This window comes from Anguilla rostrata, chromosome 2 (genome assembly GCF_018555375.3).
Source record: "Anguilla rostrata isolate EN2019 chromosome 2, ASM1855537v3, whole genome shotgun sequence".
Lineage (NCBI taxonomy): Eukaryota > Metazoa > Chordata > Actinopteri > Anguilliformes > Anguillidae > Anguilla > Anguilla rostrata.
The window spans coordinates 22,414,790-22,436,266 of NC_057934.1; the positions used below are offsets into that span (position 1 = coordinate 22,414,790).

Consider the following 21,477-nt stretch of genomic DNA (forward strand, 5'->3'; position numbering starts at 1 on the left):
TCATTTTATTAACATTTTCCATTTTTCTTTTGAGGGGATATTAAGAAATAGAGAGTTCATCTTTATCTTGCTAGTTCTAGCAAGACCATAGCTACATTATAATGCCAAGACTTTCATGTTAGCTCACTAGCTGAAGATGCTCTATAACTTTCTTAAGTACACTTTGCTTATTGTGTTATTTATTTCACTATAGCTGACAAGCTGACAGTATATTAAAGTCATAATTATGTTGCGGTAACTTCAATTTAAGTTCAGGGAAATTCAAAAATATTAATAGAACAAAATTATCCATCCATCTATCCATCCATCCATCCTATCCCAGCGTGCATAGGGCGAGAGGCAGGAATACACCCTGTACAGGCCGCCAATCTATCGCAGGGCCAACACATCATTCACTCGCACTCATACCGATGGGCAATTTAGAGTCTCCAATTAGCCTACCTGCTTGTCTTTTGAATCGTGGGAAGAAACTGGACTACCCGGAGGAAACCCATGCGGACTCGAGGAGAACATGCAAAGTCCACAGTAGGGGTGCAACGAATAATCGACGTAGTCGACTAAAATCGATGACCAAATTAGTTGCCAATGAATTTAATTGTCGATTAGTTGGTGACGTCATCATGTGTGTTATTCACGCTTACTTGGAATGCTCTGACAAGACATGTAGGCATTACCGCTTACTGGAGCGAAGTGAACTATAGCGCGATGGCAACACCTTCATGACCAAAATCCTCCAAAGTGTGGGAGCATTTCACTCTTTACTCGGCCAAAAAGGTTGTGAACTGCAACATTTGCTAAGCTGACCTTGCCTGGCATGGGAGCACATCAGTTATGCTGGAGCATCTGAAGAGGAGGCACATTGGCTCTCTGGATGATGAAGACTCGTCTCGGTAAGTTAGTTAGCTAGAGTGAGAGCACCTATTATCGACCACCTCCATTCGACAGACAGGAAAATGTAAACTGATTTGCAACTATGAAATAAGGGAAATATAGGTAACAACCTGTACCTAGTTATGTAGGAAAATATGTCCTTGTTATCCTCCAGTAGTTGTTTCTTCAGTACTTTTGAGATTTTTTTCTGTGCTGGCAAATTAGTCAGAGGTGGACCAGCGCTAGCTTTTGGTTGCTAAGGGGACGTTTACCGCATGTCTCTCTCTCCTCCTAGTTCTTCCTGTCTCTCTACCCTGATCTGTCAAATAAAGCTGAAATAGCCAATGTCAAAATAATATTTTCATGCCTGTGTATGCCCAAGGTTGCAGGAATGTAATTGTCTTAACACTTAACAAAGGTGTAATGACACATTGATTTTACATCCTTTTATTTGAATTTGCTTCGGAACTTGAAGCATTATGACACTATTTAATCATGAATGGCAATTAAGGAAAATATTCAGTTGTCAAGTGATAGTGTCGTGTTCTAATGGATTTTTTTATGAGAAGTGGCATTAAATGTGAAACTCACATTTCATAGTAAAGTTCTTATGACACTTGCTGAAAGATACCTCAGTAAGTGTCATTACACTAAATATATGTGCCATACCCCTGTCATGACTGTCAACTGTCAACATCTCTCATGACAATTTATGACAATTTTTGGTAAGTTATGACACATGATAAAGCATTATTACGTTCTCATGACAGGACCATGAAGAGGTTATAGCCAAAGTGTGAAAAAATGAGAGTGTATTTGTGAGAGACTTGGACTTGCAACATTTTTCTAATCACGTTAGAGAAATGTAAGTGTGATGTAATATATGAAATTGAGTGTATAGAGTGTGTTTCTGTGTGTGTCAATATGTGCGAGTGCAAGTGATCAGTATGGGGCCACATGGCCAGTGTCTGTTCCTCATCCAACCCTGGCTCCCTGTTAAAAGCTTGGGAGGTTTGGACCAGGACAAGCTGGGTAAGAATGGGCCACTGTTGTCAGGTCCGTAGACCCCACCCACACAGTCCGGTTAAGAGTTCAGAGGTCAGTACTGGGTTCTCCGGCCCAGAGAGAGGTCGCCTTTGTGTCTCCCGCCTAGTTTCCCTCTCATGAAAGGTCTCCACTACACAGTCGCACTTGTGTTCATCCGTCTGCCACTGCTCCAAAAAGAAAAAATGAGACAGGTTTGTTTGGTGACATCACAACGGCCTTCCTTTTTTATTTTATTTTTTTTTTCATATTTTTATTTTTCAGCAGGTTTTTTTTTTATTTAAAGAAAAAACTTTCATGAAAAGGGAAGGAAAGTGGTTAAACATAACACAGCGGGTTGTGCTATTCAACGCAACATGGCTGATAGGTTTAGAGATGGCATCGGCAAATTCAGACAGATGTGCTGTGTATGGCTCTATTCTGGCCTCCAGGGCGACTGAAGCTCATATGTCAGTATCCTCTTGTGAAAGGGGCTTTCCTGAGCTTGTCATATAAAGGAATTTCAATGGGTGGGTGGTTTGAGGAGGGGGGAGATGAAGTCACAGCTCATATTTTTACTGGACTTTACAGGACTTCCAAAGTGCTTATAGTGCATTGTACTCAAACGCCCACAGAGCACTTACAGATCCAAGTTACCCATGGACTAGCACTCCCAGGGTCATGCTGACTCTCTCTTTCACTGAGTTTAAAAGTGCAGTTATGATCCTCATTTTGATTTATGCGAATGGTGAGGCGAATGCCAGTCCACAGGTCATTAGGATAAGTCCATGTCCTTGTCGAGTGGCAGGTAGGGACATGTGGATGTGTTTATGCACTGACTCAGCTGCTCACAGAACATTGTGCTGGTTTGTTCCACTGGAGGGGAACACTATCTAATTTCACTTACTACCCTTAACATTACATCACTCTTTTGCTTTTCTCTTGCAGACGCACACACCCATGCACTTACCCACACAGACATACACAAACCCCCACATAATTACCCGAACACACACACCCTCTTACACAACCGCACACACTTATCCACATGCACATACATACTCACACATATTCGCACATGGATGCATTTCCACATGCTAGCACACATGCTAAAACAAACATGAACATGCACACATTCCCACACACACACACACATACACAGATGCTTGCACACATACCCACAAACTAGGGTTATGCTACTGAAATCCAGGGCTTGGACTCGAGTCTCACTCCAGTTACCGACTTTATTTGGATTTGACCATTTTTGACTTGAACTTGGTGTTGAGTGACTTGGATTCGGACTTGCAGCATCAGACAGACTCAATTATACATGTCTTAAATTGCTAATTCAGATGAATGTGTATAAAAACAAGTTTAAAATTATTACATTACAGTGGATGATTTTCTATGGCATCTCTCCTGATTAGGTAACTTTCACTATGCACCAGTGTTGTTGACATGGGACGCTTGATCAATGTCACTGTCCACTTGAATTTTGTTCACAGAAATTGTCAAGTGTCAAAAGCTATACAATTTGCTTTAGGAACAATGGCAAGTTTTGTGAGGCATCTGATCCTCATGCATTCTAAAGGCGAGGTTAAATCAGTTTGGATTGAACTCAATTGGCATGCCATACCAGTCAGCCAAGTCAGCTAATGGTATAGTGGCCAGCCATAACCATGTAAATCCAGGCTGTCTTGGTTTATTAAATTGGTCACGTTGCTATAGTTTGACCAGTCAGCTTGCTAGCAAGCATTTCAACTCTACTAGGACAAAATTGCCTTTTAGAGGTGTTCTGAAGTCATGTATTAAACTCTTGCAAATTTGAAGTGAGTAGGCTATTTCTGCACCATTCCATCAATAATAACAGAACCCTGATAGTACCAAGAACAACTACAAAAAGCCTTTACTGAGTGTTTATTTAGACTAATCAGGTTCTGAAACATCGGTTCCCATGAAAGTGAACAATGGCTCTTATTGTAGGTGTTTATATGCTCATTTCTGGCTGTCGCAGAAGCTCTACACATTACTATATAGTGAGTTTAACTGCATGCTGTAGACTGTATTATTATATTGCAGTATATTGTCCCACGCTTCTCTTTCTGTTTTGTGCTGCTATAATGAACATTTCTCATGGTTTTTTGCAACCAAAACCATTTGTGTTTAATTACACACACATTCCCCACTCATTTTGACAGCATTATACAATTCAGTCATTGCAAAATAAAGCTAATTTAGATTCAGTGTTCCTTTCTCTTCTTTTGCAGTCTCAATCTTTAACAGTGGAAGCTCTGAAATGTGAATTTATTTATTCCCGATTTCTTGACTCAGATTCAAGCACAAATGACTTGGACTTGTATTCAGGCTTCAGTTCTGGTGATGTCAGACTTGGACTCAAGGTTAAGTGACTGGACAATGACACTGCCACAAACACATATACACATACTGTAGCCATGTACATGTACATTTGCATATGCATGCATATAGACACATATACTGATTCACATACAAAATGTAAACACACACACAATAGATTTGCACCAAAACATGATCAGAACAATATTTTTGGTCCTGTGTTCGCAAAAATACAATACTCATGTTGTCCTAAGCTAATTTTCCTGAGGGACTTGGGGCTCAAGGAGGGAGGAACCATTACTAAAATCGACAGGAGGTCAGCTCATGCGCTTAGTGGAGTTTACTGTTGGTATTTCCCTGTCCAATCATCTTTCTCCCTTCCTCATCCCACCTCCTCCTCCTCTCTGGCCATCCCTACTTCCTTTCTGACATGCAAGCTGTTATAGCTTGTCTTTTTATGCAAGTCTGTTTGATCTGACCGTATATTTGTATCGCTCTTCAATTGCACTGCTATTGTTTCATGCACTAACAAGCTATTATCCAGCTTTGAGAATGAGTTGTTGTATTACAGGTGTTCTCTATTATTTGTCTAAAAGGGTAACTTTGTAACTTGAAAGCTGTGTCAGGAAGTATCCCTGGACCTATGGAGTTAAAGTTCTCAGTTCTTGTGGGAATTGAAACTGCGCTCTGTATGTGAATCCCAGACATTTCGAACCTCAGGGTTTCCATCAAAGCTATTGTTACTTCTGTCAGTTTGGTAACTGTGCAGGAGAGCTGGCTGGGAAATACCCACAAAGTATATCAAAGTGCAGAGACAAACACCCCCTTCACACGGGAGGAGGACAAAAAGCCAGAGGAGGGAGGGGGTAGGGGAACTGACTCACTCAACAGGCTGACTTCACCTGTGTTTTCTGATGAACTCTTTATCTGATGGTGAAGATGAATTCAATTCCCAGACAGTTCCACAGATCCTCACTGAGTCACACACACAGATCCAGCCTTTGTTTGATCAGGATCCTGGACCTGCTTTTGATCGTGTTGCAACAATCATGACAGATTCAATAAGCATCGCCGTCAGCACATCAACCATCTTTTTCTTAATTTTATCCAATGTGGAGGCTTCTTCTTTGCACACATCATGGCGAATGCTTTTTAAATTAAAAACCAACCTCTGCTCTCTGTTTTAGAATTTAATGTGATGGTACTGGTAATGGGAGAACATTCAGCACATTTAATTGGAAGGGTCACAGCTGCTGATATATCATTCCTACATAGAACAAAAAATCTATTAATTTTGAAGAATAACATAATACAGGTTTAGGAGGGGTATCAGACTTATGTAGCTTCATTCCCTGTCCATCTCCCTGTATTAAGCTCACTGGCTGCCCAATGTTTAAGACACAAACATTAAGATACAAATGAAGCACAAGAAAAAACAGACCTGGACCATTCCGTTAAACAACCGTATGGAACTCCATGTGGTCTTCCTTCACCATCTTATAACAAGCCTCATGCCGTTAAAATTACAACAAGAATATTTGTGGCCCAAATCAAATGTGCTAATAGTTCTGTCATTGGTGACCAGTAGGGGGTATTCTTCCTTTGAACTCGCCTACAAAAAATATACCAGAGTAGAGATGGTGATAATCACACCGACCAGTCTGATCAATTTGGCCAAGTAATGACAGGCTCTACAACTCCCTGGATTAAGTCATGAGTCACTGGGATGGGGAAGTAAATTATAGGAAAGTTAAAAGAAACACTGTTTCAGGTGGAATACCGTTTATAACAATCTAAGTCAGAAGGGAAGGGTTATTGAAAAGTTAATAAGAATAAAACATCTTTAACCATTGGGTTAAGTGGTGTCGTGGTTGGTTTTTAAGAGATCTGGGATGCCCCACTTTCTAAAGCTGCACATACTTCCCCAAAGCACCTTTTACTGATCACAACACTGAAACACAGATCCTCCGCTTCATCCATTAAACTGTGGAACAGAGAACATGGTCTTGTCTGCGGAGAAAGTATTCACGGTAATTCTATGGAAAACATTGGTCAGATGCAAGTGTGAATTGATTCTGTTGCATGAATACACATACAATACACAAGAAACTATCATCATGTTGCATGATCTGTGTGTGAGTGTATTCATATGAGCCAAGTTTACATACACATAGCCTAAAGAATTCAAACTCCAGTTTTCACAACTTGAACATGATGTAACAATTTCTTTTGGCTCAAAGCAACAACTTTATTCAGAGGTAATTCTAAAAACATAATTGGAACAGATTATTTCAGCTTTAATTCAAATCTAACAGAATTCAGTGTGGTCAAAGTTTATACACAATTGAGTCTCTTTAAACATCTGAGATTCTAAATGATTATGACTTTCTAGAAGCTTCTGGTTGTCCAATTATCATAATTATGATTATTGGCAGCTTCAATTCGATTCCTCAGTTAAACAATTGTCTTAAACGTCTATGATCGAATGATTTAAGACTTCTAGAGTTCTGTGTCTCATATTATGATATTGCACCTGTGGCTGTATTTAAGGGCCTGCCTTTAGAACCACTGAGTTTTTGCCCTTGATACCATGGGAAAATACAAGCAACTCAGCCAAGACCTCAGAAAAAAAATTGTGGACCTCCACAAGTCCAGTTCCTCCTTAGGAGCAATTTACAAACAACCGAAGGTACCACAAGCATCTGTACAAACAATTGTATGCAAATATAAAAATCTTGGGACTGTACAGACACTGCACCGTTCAAGAAGGAGGCACAAATTAACTCTCAGGGCTGAACAAATGTTGGTCCAAAAGGTTCAACTGAACCCCAAGACAACAACAAAGGAACAGGTGAAGAAGTTGGAGGCATCAGGTACCAAATTATTTACATCCACCATTAAGAGAATCTTACATCGCCATGGCCTAAAAGACTGTCGCGCAAGGAAGAAACTCCAAGACCGGCACAGAAAAGCCAGAAGTGTAGTATAATGGCTAAGGAGTTGGTTTTGTAACATAAAGGTCACAGGTTTGATTCCGCAGTTGGAAATCTTTGAGATTGTAACTTTAAGTATGGTTGCTCAAGGGTACAACGGCAGTATCCGTTTCGTTCTCTGTGGCGGTACCAATGGCGAGAAGCGGTATTTGCAGGTGTGTTTTTGGACCTCACTTCCCATAGATCCAACCGGATCCAACCAGTGTCGCCTGTGTGACGTCTGTCAGTTGGCACCTGGGCCACGCCAACTATTACACTTATTATTTACTGAATAAAAAATGGTTGTTATACAAGTAACGTTATGTACATATTCATTCATTGTCTAACTTTAGGCTAACTTAAGCTGTCTTTACACTGCCGAGCCGGGTTAAAATGCTGTAGCAGACCTGGGGTAGAATTAGTGATGATCAATTTCCAAAAACGTTCTTTATCCACCTTTTGCTCGGTATGAACATCTTTACACTGCAGAGAAGAATTTGCGGGATTCGCTGTGGCTTGTGCAATTATGTATCTCGTGCATCATCATCATGAATGATTGTTGTGTGATATTTTTGAAACAACTGCCTTGTTGTTTCTGGTTTTGCTAGCTAAACTGTTTGTGTAAGCTGAGCTGGGTGTTAAATTAGCAATCAGAATAAGAAGAAAACAAAAACAAAGGAGATTTCATCAAAAAAGGGCATCAAGGCTGAAGGAACATATGAGGAAGCGTAATAAAATAATAACAACGCTAATCCATACTGCTGTATTCTTTTATTTAGTTTTCTCCGGCTTGACATCTTTGCACAGAAATCAGACCCCGCTCTGCTCCACCTATACCCCGGCTTTATTCCGATCAATATATTGATGAGCTTGATGGCAATGTAAATAACGGTAACGTTAAGGCCAGTTCAGCTCGAGACGAAACGGTTTTAGAATGTTGCAGAGAAAATTGCAGCGGTGTGAAGTGGTTAGTTGCAGAGCGTCCGAAGCTGTTGCCTGGGGTCTCAAAAGACCCACCTTGTCAAATTGCCAAGTGCAGTTTTAGAACGTTCACAATCAGACGTCTTGGAATTTTGCAAGTTGCATCCAGTCTCGTAGCAAATCATTGATCTGAACTGGCCTTTAGTTAGCTACATTGCAATGCTGCAACAAGGTAGCATTGCATTTGAGAGACGGTTTGCGAGGTCGGTACCTGTCGGTAGCGTCAGCTAGCCTTTTTTCTAATTGTTAGCTGACATTAGATTGTGTTAATTACATTAGCTAGCTAGCTAACGCAACGTTACCTGATATGAGAGATGGATACTGTGCGCAACGTTGTCTAAACTAATGTTGCCTTTATTGACATGGTCCGGTAGCTAGCGTTAGCTGTGCAAATAGCTATGTAATTTAGTAACGTTACATTGTCATCAAATGGACCAACCACTGATGGGTGATGGAAAACGCGTCACTATCTATGCGCCGCTTGTGATTTTTTCCCGGGAATGTCGCCACAGACACCCAGTTCTTTAATCATAAATTATTATAATAATAATAATATAAATTAATATAATAATAGGCTCAATCACCATTGTGTTACCTAATTCAGCGATAGATAGTGACTTAACAGACATTTATTTTAATGAAAATCTTCAAGATTATTACTTTAACCTGCCTTGCTCCAATATATATCCAGCTGTATAATTGGATACAGTGTAAGTCGCTCTGGATAAGCATCTGCTAAATGCCTGTAATGTAATGTAAAAGTTTGCAGGTGATCACCAGGACAAAGACCTAGCCTTTTGGAAGAGTGTTTTCTGGTCAGATGAAGCAAAAATTGAACTGTTTGGCCATAATATTCAGCGCTATGTATGGAGGAAAAACGGTGATGCTTTTAATATGAAGAACACCATCCCAACTGTGAAGCATCATGCTGTGGGGATGTTTTGTTGGAAAAGGGACTGGTGCACTTCAGAAAATAGATGGCATCATGAGGAAGGAGGATTATCTAAAAGTACTGAAGCAACATCTCAAGACATCAGCTAGAACTTGGTTGCAACTGGGTCTTCCAGCAGGGACAATGATTCTAAGCATACCTCCAAAGTTGTAACAAAATGCTTAAAGACAACAAAGTGAAAGTATTGGAGTGGCCATCACAAAGCCCTGACCTGAATCCCATACAAAATTTGTGGACTGAACTGAAAAGGCGTGTCCGAGCAAGGAGGCGCCCTGATTGAGTTACACCAGTTCTGTCAGGAGGAATGGGCAAAAATTCCAGCAAAGCATTGTGACAAGCTTGTGGAAGGCTATCCCAGGCATTTGATTCAAGTTAAACAATTAAAAGGCAATGCTAACTAATACTAACAAAATGTATGTAAACTTTTGGCCCACTGAAAATCTGATAATAGTACATAAACGATTAAATAAATCTGTCTCTTAGCTATTATTTTGAAATTACCTCTTATGAAAATAAAGTAAGATACCCTAATTGACTTAACACAGGAAATGTATGGTAACACGAAAGGTGTGGAGTTGTGAAAAATTGAGTTTGAATGTCTTTAGCCTTGGTGTATGTAAACTTTTTCCCTCAACTGTAAGTACAGTGCTGTGCAAAAGTCAGGAACCACCCTTCGGTTATTCAATTTCCAGGCAAATCAGTCTTTCAATTATGCAGGAAACACATATTTAACCTTACAGAAAAAATTCCACCACTACATATAACATCAAATCTATCAGTTTGTCCACTCTTTCTTTTGTGCATCCTACTTCCACTTTATGTCTTCTGTCCTTACAGTCAACAAATAAGTTACATCTGTGTGCTCCCAACAAAAGCTGTTACCAGAAGTGTCAATGACATTATGTTAGAACCCTTTGCTGTCATGATTCTGGTTGCTATTCCCCTCCGGACCAAAGAGGGGTCCTCATGACACTTAGTTCTCTGTTGTTCACCCATCATGTGTAATGTGTTGTTTCTGTGCTTTGTTACCAATTAGTGTTGTCATCTGTGTCTTGTTAAACGGTGTATTTTAGTTGCCTGTTTTTCTCAGTTCCTTGCTCAGTCTTGAGAAGTTCCCTGTGTGTTCGGACTTTGACCAAGCCTGCCTTTGAGTATCTTCTGTGTATGAGACCTCGTTGCTACTGACCTTGCTTGTTTTTTGTTTTCTACGCATTTTGTTGTTTGTAGTCTGAACTTTTCTTTCAGTAAACGCTTGAAATTTGACTTTTGCCTGTGATTCGTTGTCTCTGCATTTGGAATCCAATTCCTGCCGTGCTGTAGGGGTAAGCACTTGACTCCTACACAGGAAGTCCCGGGTTTGATTCCTGGTCTCGGCTTCACTTTGTCTTCAAAAGTGACTAAAAACGCACCTTAGCTGCCTTGCAGATTGCTTCGTCATGTTGATGAAAAATAACTAAAGTAGATATTTCTGATGAGATTAGATACAAGATAATTCAACTGCATATGGGAAGTCAAAGTGAAAAAACAGTTTCGAAAACTAGAGTTCAAAAGACCAGAGATGCACGATACAGAGAAAATGGGATTCCTAACAACCATACAAGAACTGGTAGACGATCAAATCTATAACCATCACAAAGGTTGTAGTTACTTAAAGATTTTATCATTGAGAGATAGGAAAACACCAAGCTCCACTCTTGCTTCAGAGCTGAAGAAATTAGTCTAAATTTGAGATTTTTGGAAGTAAGAGAAGGCAGCATGTATGCCACTAAAGCAATGAAAGATTCTTGGAACCATGTCTACAACCATCAGTCAAGCACGGTGGATGATCAGTGCAAGTTTGGGGTTGTATAACTACATTTGGGGTTGGTGATTTAGTTTTGATTGAAGGCATCATGAAGGCTCTTAAATACAAACAAATCTTAGAATTTAACGCAATACCTTCTGGACAATGTTTGATTGGAAGCAAATTCATTCTACAGCAAGATAATGACCCCAAGCACCCTGCTAAGAAGATCAAGCTGCTGATGTTCTCAGAATGATGCACTGGCCACCCCAGAGTCCAGACCTCAGCATCATTGAATGCATTTGGGATTACTTGGATTGAGAAAAACAGAAAATGTGACAAACATCTAAGACTGAACATGGAGATGTTTACAAGACGCATGGAAAAATATCCCTCCAGATTTCTTTGAAAAACTCAAAGCAAGTCTCCCGAAAAGAACGAAATCTGTAATAAAGAGAAAATGAGGCACACTAAGTACTGGAAGATTTAATATTGTACATAGTTGTGGAAGCAGTTTTTGTGTACTTTTGTGTTAAACATATGATTGTGGCATTATTTTCTGACACTGAAAAATAAATAACATATACTTGGCTGGCTATCTCGGATGGCTGTTTTCACGAAAAGCAAATAAAAGAAAGGGTGGTCTCTGATTTTTTTGCACAGGATGAAGACAATTGAGATTATCATCTTTTTTCGAGTAGTCATAACTACTTTAAGAAATTAGCATTGATAAATATACTGAACAAAAATATAAATGCAACACTTTTATTTTTGCAGCCATTTTTAATGCATTTAAATAATACCTCAAAGATTTGTTCTATGTGCACAAAGCCATCTTATTTCTCTCAAATTTTGCCCACAAATTTGTTTATTTCACTGTTAGCTAGCATTTCTCCTTTGTCGATATAATCCATCACCTGCACAGGTGTGGCATAACAAGATGTTGATTAAAAGCCATGATCATTACACAGGTATTCCTTATGATGGGGTCAATAAAAGGCCACCCTAAAATGTTGAGGTTTTTGTTGTTCAACACCATGTCACAGATGCCTCAAGAGATCATGCAATTGGCATGCTGACCACAGGAATGTCCTGTAGAGATGTTGCCAGAGTAATGTGTGTTCATTTCCCCACCATAAGCTGCCTCCAGACATCGTTTCAGAGATTTTGGAAGTTCGTCCAACAGGCCTCACAACCAGAGACTACATGTAACCACGCCAGCCCAGGACCACCACATTCGACTTCTTCACCTGCGGAATCGTCTGAGGCCAGCCACACGGACAGCTGATGAAACAGTTGGTTTACACAACCGTAGAATTTCTGCACAAACTGTCAGAAATCACCTCAAGGAAGCTCATCTGCGTGCTCTACGTCCTCACCAGGGTCTTGATTTGTCTGCAGTTTGGCGTCATAATTGACGTGAGTGGGCAAGAGTTCACATTTAATGGCCATTGGCACGCTGGAGAATGGTTTTCTTCACTGATGAATCACAGTTTCAGCTGTACACGACAAATGGCAGACAGTGTGTATGGCGTCGGGTGGGTGAGTGGTCCTTTGATGTCAACGTTGTGAACAGAGTGGCCCATGGTGGTGGTGGGGTGTTGGTATGGGCAGGCATATTCTATGGGCATAGAATTCTATGTGGTTCCTTAATTCACCAATAACATCCAAGCATGCTCAGGCTCATGTACAAAAATTCTAGGCAGGCCCAGTTGCATATACTTATGGCAAGCATGGCTAGATGATAAGACCTCAGAGATTTTGAAAGGGGGGGGGGGGTTATTCCTGGGGAATGTTTGACAGGAAGTGTGATAAAACTCAATTTGCTGATGCCTTATGAGAAGTTGAGTTAAAGGTAATGTCAGCATGGAATTATGTGGGAAATACAACTACGACAGGCAACTGTGGTCAGGAGCACATACTCCTGGACGATGATGTCCATGCATTAGTTCAAGGTGCAAGAATAGAAAGGTAAACAACTCTAAATCTATTGACTACAAATTCAAACCTATGATCAGAAACAACAAGAATTTGGCCATCACCAAGCACTGCCAATAATAGTTTGTCAAAAACTCTATTGCGTAGGATACCATAGTTGAGTAGCAGTACTAGCAGAATAGCTGTGTAATTGGAGCCTGTTAAATGATAGCGATGTAATGGATGGAAGATTTTAGAATGATGTTTGAGACATTGTTTTCCAGCTCCATCATCATTGAACAAGTTTCTAGAGGAAGAATGGCATTGCATCACTCCTGCAGATCTGATGGCATATTGTGGCCCAATGCCCTCTTAAGTGACTGCATATTAGTATTCCATCTTTATGGCCAATATTTATATAGTGAACGTATTGCAGAAGTAGTTAGCACACGACTCACTGATCCAGTTAACAGAGGTTGAATGATAATGAGCCATTAGCACATTACAGGAAAAACTCTGACACAAATCCTCTGACTTTGCTTCTGCTGTTTCATGAGCCATTACCCAACCAAGCTCTCAGCTGCATTGCCTAGATCAGCGTTTCCCAACCAGTGTGCCATGGCACCCTGGTGTGCCATCAGGCAAGGTCAGGTGTGCCGTGTGAAAAATCCTTTAAAAAAATGTAAAGGTCAAGTGAATTTTAAAAACTAAAGTGAACCAATTTCAGTCACAAAAGGCAAAACAAATGCCATGTATAATGCATACTGCTTAATTAAAACCCCGAAAGAAAATTTAGGCCTACTGTTGACACATCACATCATGGTCAATACATCGCTCACTTTTGAGAATAGTGCGCCATGAGATTCTGTGAATTGGGAAGGTGTGCCGGGGAAGGAAAAAGGTTGGGAAACGCTGCCCTAGACATTAACCACACAAAAACAATAAAACTGTAAAGAGGCACACCAGACAAAGCTGTGCACACACAAACACCGCCAAAATGCAATGCGTTATGACGCTACCTACTCACTAATAGTTCAGATATCAGTCAGTGTGAAATGTGATCAGGTTAAAGAGGCTCATTGTAGGGAAGAAGATGGGGAGAGAAGTGCTTTCAGGGCAAATGAAATGCAGATTTGGATATCAGAGGCATTGAGACCAGACACTGCGATAGCCACCTCAAAATAAACGACACTAAGCAACATCCCGCATGTTCCATCACAGGCGTGGGATTTAGGAGTGCTGAGGGCGCTGCAGCACCCCCTGCTGGTTGGTAGCCTACTGTAATAATGAGAGTTGCAATATAGAAAATACCTTGCTGGGCACTGATTCTTAACATTTTAGTCACACTACAAAACGAGAAAATTAAATTACGGTAGTGACCCAAACAATTAGTCTTGAAATGGCTTTTAATCTTTTATATTTTTTGCAAAATTGTGTCGTTGTGTGCATAAATGCCTCCCATTCAATGAACTATAGAATTGAGAAATTGCACCGTTAACTGGCAGTTGCTGACAAAAAACGACTACAAGGTTTAATCAACATGAGAGGTCAAATCTGCTCCCTGATTCAATACCAGCTAGGCTCAGTAAAACACCAATCAATGCTCTGCTATCTGTCAGAGTGCAAAAGAAAAGTGGACTAGCTAACTGAACATGTTCTCTGTCTCCTTGTTGTCTGTCACTTCATTGGGGAGATATATTTTATACACTGACATTCTGTACAGATTGAACATTAAACCCCTCATTTGAATTACAAGCAAGTCAGAGTGCAAAATCACGTTTGTGTGTGCAGTAGGTAAGACACTCCGTCATTCACTACACTGCCGCCTTGCAGAACCAATTTAATTGACAATGTTTTGTGATGTAGAGACTGACTTGGCTGCTATATGACGTACTATAAAAACATTTATATTCATCGAGTGGCAGATGACAGTACCCAGGTAGCACTGAATATTTGTGTGGTAAGCCAACAGATGTGATTGTTGTATTGTAACTGGTCGTCAAATTCACGTGTAGCGTTTGTATATGAACACATTTACTGTGGCAACATAATTTTAGAGCATCTAAATTGGTTATCTTGCAGTACGCTTTAGATTTTCTTTTTAAGCGCTGGTATACAGCTAAATTTGCGCTAACAATACGCTATCCTTATTGTTCCTTATTGTTCAAAATAGCTATTCAGTTATACCAGTAGATGACAGATGAATCACTGAGCTTGTGGAAAGGCTTTAAAAGTGAAAATTGTGGGTTGTAATGTTGTGAAATCCTATGTAAGGAAAAGATTGTTTTTGTTTCATTCAGTGTCATGAATCACTCCAGACTGTTTTTATTCTACATACAAGATGCAGAGGTATGTGCATATTGTGTATTTTGTATTGTGAAGGCGTGTTATATGCAATTATACAAACTTTATAGCATACATCTGTGTTTTGCATAGTTATGCGACCATGTGTACCAAGTTAAAATGTAATAGGAAACTGTCTAGTTTCTTGCCCCACCCTGCTATTTCAACAATTACAATTAAGCCGACTAATATTTAAATAATGACAACACAATTTTGCATTTCCATTGGCAACAGCCCCTGCTGAAAACATCTTCCAGTGCCCTTATGTTCCATCTTTGGCTGCATTTATATAAAATGGGATTTAACTTGCAGATAGCAAGGCTCACTCAACCTGAAAGCTGGGACACAAATTTATTTTCCCAACAAGCACGCAGAAACAGAAACCAAAATAGTTTTTATTTTTTGCCAACTTTTACATTTATAAGTTATTTTTATATAACATAACTGCTTTATATAAAAACACAGAACATATCCCTAAGTCTAAAAATATAAAGCTAACCCCACAGTATTTATTTCAAAGAAATAATGTGTTATTTCCAACTATTCTGTCTGTAGGCGAACCACAGAAGTGCACTTGGCACTAAGATTCAGGGTTTGTGCTCCCACACAGTGCCCTGTTTAGAACAGCTGGACATTAGAGGCTAAATCCCTTCACAAACATTCCATGCCCTCATGACAGAAACATTACCAGTGAATGTATGAAAGAAGATATTTTCATGTAATGCACACATGTGCTTATGTGTGGACAGTGTGCATGTTCGTATATGTGTGTTTGTGTGCCCCTTAAATTTAGGTGGGTTATATATCTTAAAATACATGGCTTTTTCTGCTAATGGGGGGAAAGGTTGTCGACATGCTTGTCTTTGCCTCCTTACCAAAAAGCAGCACCTCTGCTTGATACTGCTGTTTGTTGCTAGTTATCTGGACATGAGATGTAGTCCTCCAATAACACACAGTCCCAACATTACTAATTCCCATCAACCAGATGCTGCAAGAATATTGCTTGTTAGTCTTTACGCCATTAAATTGCTTTGACTTAGCTCCTAATTGACCACATAAATTGTCTGCACACACACACACATGCACACACACACACACACGTGTGTGTGGTGTATCAAGCTTTTCCTAATCAAATGGCCACTGCTAAATGAGCTAATTAAATTTCTACACCAACACTGGCTCAATTTCTGAATCAGTAAAATAAAATGTTTCACAAGGATGCAAGAGCCACACTGTAACTCAAGACTTCATGAAAAATGTCTGATCAGCTCTAATTAAAAAAGTTCTGAAGACCAGAAGTTAGAATTAAATCATGAAACATATCATCCCTTTATAAATTTTCCTTAAAGTAAAGATATAATCCAATTTACATATGACAAATGTGCTGAATAAACAATTTCATCTTTATTCATTGAGTACAAGCATCCCCATCCAACAGCACATTCCTTTCACAAATGGATAACAGATTAAAAGTGAAGTAAAATAAGGATCAGTTCTCAGTCATAAACATATTCAGCGTAATTAACAGGGATGAGCTGCACAGAAATCCCGAGCGCTATGCTGGCCCGGACAGAGGCGCCTCATTGCCATTTCTATTTTAATCACTGTCTGAGAGCGCCACACTTTTGCTGCGCTCTTATCACGCTGTGCAGCTGCGCGATGGCACATCCTCCTCTGGCCTGTTTGTGAGTGATACCGAACCATCACCAATGGCGAAAGCTTGCATCTTCTCACATGGGGATTTGAATGGAAGTAATGCCTTGGAGAATGAGGCAAGCCCACTTACAAAGACAGATTCATATTTAGTGACATCATTCTCAGATGTTTAAGTGTTGGGGTGTAACCTGTATCAGATACTCAAAAAAACAAAAACAAAACTAAGTTCTATGAGACCTTACTGAGAATTTTACTGAATGTGTGAAGCGTTACCATAGACTACAAATACACAGGCACATCCTGCCTGTGAAGACACAGTGTGGGGTAGAACCTGGTGCCATTTTAAGGGAGATCTCTGCTTCTTTCTCTTGTGCTTTGGGGCCAACTGTTGCCCTGGGTTGCAACCAATGTTCCCTCTAATTTTTCATGTATCTGGGCATACACACAAGCTCCCTGAGCAAACTGAGGACTACTGTGAGCAACATTAGATATGCACGCTTTATTTTTAAATAAGTAATTTGGTCCACTTAAAAAAAGACAAAAATCTGAAAAATGGGATGTGTAGATGTTATACAGTATGTGAGAGTCCTGCTTTGGCCATGGGAAGAGTCCTGCTTTGCCTGGCTGAGGGTCCTGTTCTGGAAGATATGAGACATATACACCTTTCAGACATAACATTTTGCTTACATTAAAACATTCACATTTTGCACAATGACTTGTGCTGTAGCTTGTGATACAGTGCAAATTCCTGTAACACTTTGTCTGTAAAATATCTAATTACACAGTTTTTCTTGGCATTTCTACTACCCATAAATGATCTAATAGTAACAACATTTAATGATTAATATCCATAAAGACAAAATCTTAATAACCGTCACTAGAATATGCACAAATCTGACTTAAATTTTACCTTATTTTTCACGTCTGTCCTTCTCACTTCTCCAATGGTTGTACACTTTGTCCAGGTTGATGGCTTCGTCTGCTTCTTGCTTTGACTTTATGCGCATCAGCTGGTCCAAATGTGTCACTTCAAGACGATTTCTGGATTTTGTTTTGATATGATTCATTAAACTAAATCCTCTTTCACAGTTGGCACTGGAAGCTTGAAATGTAGCACAAATATCCACAAGCTGTGAGATCTCCTTTAGCTCCTCACATCTAAGTGTTGCAGCAACCATATCTGAGAATGTGCTGATTGACCTCTGTTTAAGTTTTTGCTTCATTATGTTGAACTGACAGAATTGATGCATTCATTTTGATGGCAAGTAAAATATTGTCAATGAGAACTTTAACTTATTCATGGTCCGATTTTGTTTTGTGTGACAGCTCGTTCCTTTTCTCTCGCTCTTTTGCGCTCTCCCGCAATAATGTACCAATCCCCTGTCCCATCTTGAGTCTTCGTACAGTTTCGACAGCTTTTAAATGACTTTTATGCTGAACGTGACGCTTGAGATAGTCCAGCTTCCATTCAGTCCACATTTTTCCCTCTGAAAACTCACTTGCTACTTTGGCATCGCTGCATGTTTTGCAGAGTAGACCTTTCTCACTTGAAAAAGAAAAAATCTCACCCAATTTCACCGCTTTTCTTCAATTTGCACATACTCCGACAGCCATTCCATCTTAAAAGAACTGCATTTCTTTTTTACTGTGGCTTGCTGAGTGGATGTGTCGCTGCCTGTTCGTTTCGCCATGATGCGGGGTTTGTATTAGCATCTATTAACCTGCTAGCTAACCTGCACGGCGCATATAGGCAGGGCCCAGACGCAAGCACCGTCAATGCCATGATTGGCTTCGTACCGTAAGTGAACCGTATCGTATCATTGGCTGGACACCTGTCACTCACTGAGTGAGAAACAAAAAAACAATATTATTGGGCGAATTAATTAGATTAGATTAGGTCTAATATTAGATATGAATTAATACGTTATGTTGATGTTGTTTATGCGCTGGATAGATTTTCTTGTGCGCTGAGAATGTGCGGGCAGTGCGCGATTGCGCACGCGCGCAGTTTAGAGGGAACATTGGTTGCAACGGCCCTCTATTCAGACTGTCTAGGGTGCACTGTAATAGTGTGCATTCAGGCTACAGTATGCTGTAATTGTGTTCAGACTGTCTGCAGTGCGCAGTAATTGTGTGTGTTCAGACTGTCTGCAGTGCGCAGTAATTGTGTGTGTTCAGACTGTCTGCAGTGCGCTGTAACTGTCTGCATACAATCTGTCTAGTGTGCTGTAACCATGTGTGTCCAGACTTACTGTACTCTTACATATCGATGGACTTTGTCAGACAAAGAGTTCAAAGGGATCTCAACTGGTAGCCTGAACAAGTTGGGTTTAATCAAGACCCCAATAAAAATGGGGAATCCAGCGGGGGGTTCAGCACTGGCCCTTATGCTGAGGCCAATAACCCGCTACCGCTGCTGGAGCTAAAACAGAAGCAGATGGTGAGAGCCAGAGCTTCTGCAGTCCAAGCCCCTCCACTCTTCATTAGTTCTGAGATTTCCTCTTTAAAAACTCCACAGACACCATCCCCCTTCATTTTGCTCTCCTGGAATTGGGGTTTTCTGTGGACATGCAGCAGTCCTTTCACGGCTTGACCCCTTGTTTTTGTCACGCTTGCAAATGGAGTTTGTCGGAAACGGTATCGAGTTTTCCGTTGACATTCTGAGCTGCAGATGATAATTATGAGCAATCGTTTTGGCATATCGAATATGGCTTGGAAGCTTTGCTTGTTTTGAGGGTGCTGAGCTCATCTTATCCAGTCACGCCTCTTTCTTGCAGGAGGAACACATCATCTCACTGGAGAGCTTATAACAGCTCAGCAACTTCTTCAACCCCCCTGCCACCAATCCCCTTTATAAACCCCCATCAACTAGTTTGTTGACGGGGGTCACAAACCTGGTCAACAGTTATGGTCTCCTGGAAATTAGTGTGCCAAGCACTTTTTCTGGGAAACTGAGAGGTTTTGCATGATGAAACTATGGGTTTTTACTAATTTAATGATGGTGATGGGTTCTAAGGGTGTCTATTTTCTGGTGAAATTATGGGTTCTAACAGTGCATGTTTACTCATGAATTGATGTGTTCTAATGATATAATGATATAGGTTTTCTGGTGAACTGATGGAATCTACTGGTGACCTTTTTCTAGTGAAGTCATCTGTTCTAATATGACATGGTTAGTCTAAACTCTGAGATTAATAAACATCTTTCAGAGACATTGAATTGGGGGAAGGGGGACGTGAGGGTGATAACTATTTTCAGTTTCAGTTTTTCTCCACTGGTTTGGCATATTTCTGCAAACTCAAGTTTATGCTCTCAAGACACAGCCACCTATACGCCTGATTGTTTTTAAAACTATAAATATTTTTTCATAATTTCTGAAGAAATAAAAACTAAACACATATTTGTAAAATCTTCTTTGTAAAAAAATGCACGAACGCAAGTCAATGCATAACCACACACAGCATACTCAGGCCTACGTTACTTCTACAAGACACAGAAATTACACGAACGTGATTACTGGCCCAAAATAGCAACTATAATCATTCTCATTACATTATATTACATTCTCCTACTCTTTGATAACATCAAAATGATCTAACCCATACCCCAAAACTAGTATCAGACCACAGCCCTGGCACTGACACACCACACTTTCACTACAAAGAGCCATTTTAACAAAGACCCATAGATGTTGCAAGAATAAATATTCTGTAAATTGAAACAAAATTAAACATTAAAAATCACCCCATTCCACATGCAAAACACAAAATATACTATAATATAGTATCAGATTTGCATTATATTTCAGTAACACTAAACCATTTGATTTCAAACTGAAGAGTTTGAAAACTTGGGATTCAGGTTTGAGCAACATCGTGAAGTTCATCAGCGCTAAGCCACCCCTCAGAAGCAAGTACATGATGGCCACAGTGGGCCACAATATTGCATAGATACTAGCACACATTACGAGTTCTGATATAATGCAGGTGGAGGTAGTTGCTTAATTACCTAATTGCCTGATTGCCTCCACCTGCCTGTGGCAGTAGTATGAGGCAGGGGAATGTTTTTCTATTGGTAAATGGTAAATGGACTGCATTTATATAGCGCTTTTATCCAAAGCGCTTTACAATTGATGCCTCTCATTCGCCAGAGCAGTTAGGGGTTAGGTGTCTTGCTCAAGGAAAACTTCGACACGCCCAGGGCGGGGTTTGAACCGGCAACCCTCCGACTGCCAGACAATCGGTCTTACCTCCTGAGCTATGTCGCCCCACGAGCTATGTTGCCCCCCTATTGGGGCTTGTAGTTTGTGTGGAGATCTTTGGTTCTGTGAACTTTGTGTTTTCGTTTGTGCCTTAGTTTGTAATTTAGATTAATAAATGTCTGGGCTTGTTTTTAGATCAGTTTCTGTCTGTTTTTGGTGCATCTGGACTTGGTTTGTTGCAGCCAGTCGAGTCGGCCGTAACAAAATGGGGGCTCATCCGGGATCTACCATCCTACTTCCGACACCGTGGACATTCAGGCACTTCCCTGCGGCGGCGAGGACGGCGTGCGCAGACACACACTGATATATCTGATATAAATGATAAGAAACAAACTAAAGCCAGTTAAGCACACAGCAACAGGAT

The 21,477-nt window shown here is 40.2% G+C and overlaps 1 protein-coding gene and 1 long non-coding RNA gene across 3 annotated transcripts in view; both read right to left on the bottom strand.

Annotated features, from left to right (window-relative positions):
• Positions 1 to 21,477, bottom strand: part of afap1l2 (actin filament associated protein 1-like 2) — a 79,525-nt gene that overhangs the window by 47,068 nt on the left and 10,980 nt on the right. The gene's annotated exons all lie outside the window — the stretch shown is intronic.
• LOC135249482 (uncharacterized) lies at positions 17,332 to 18,062 on the bottom strand. The gene is made up of 2 exons (XR_010328699.1): positions 17,763 to 18,062; positions 17,332 to 17,490 (listed from the first exon to the last, which is right to left on the bottom strand). It is a non-coding gene; the product is annotated as an uncharacterized LOC135249482 (long non-coding RNA).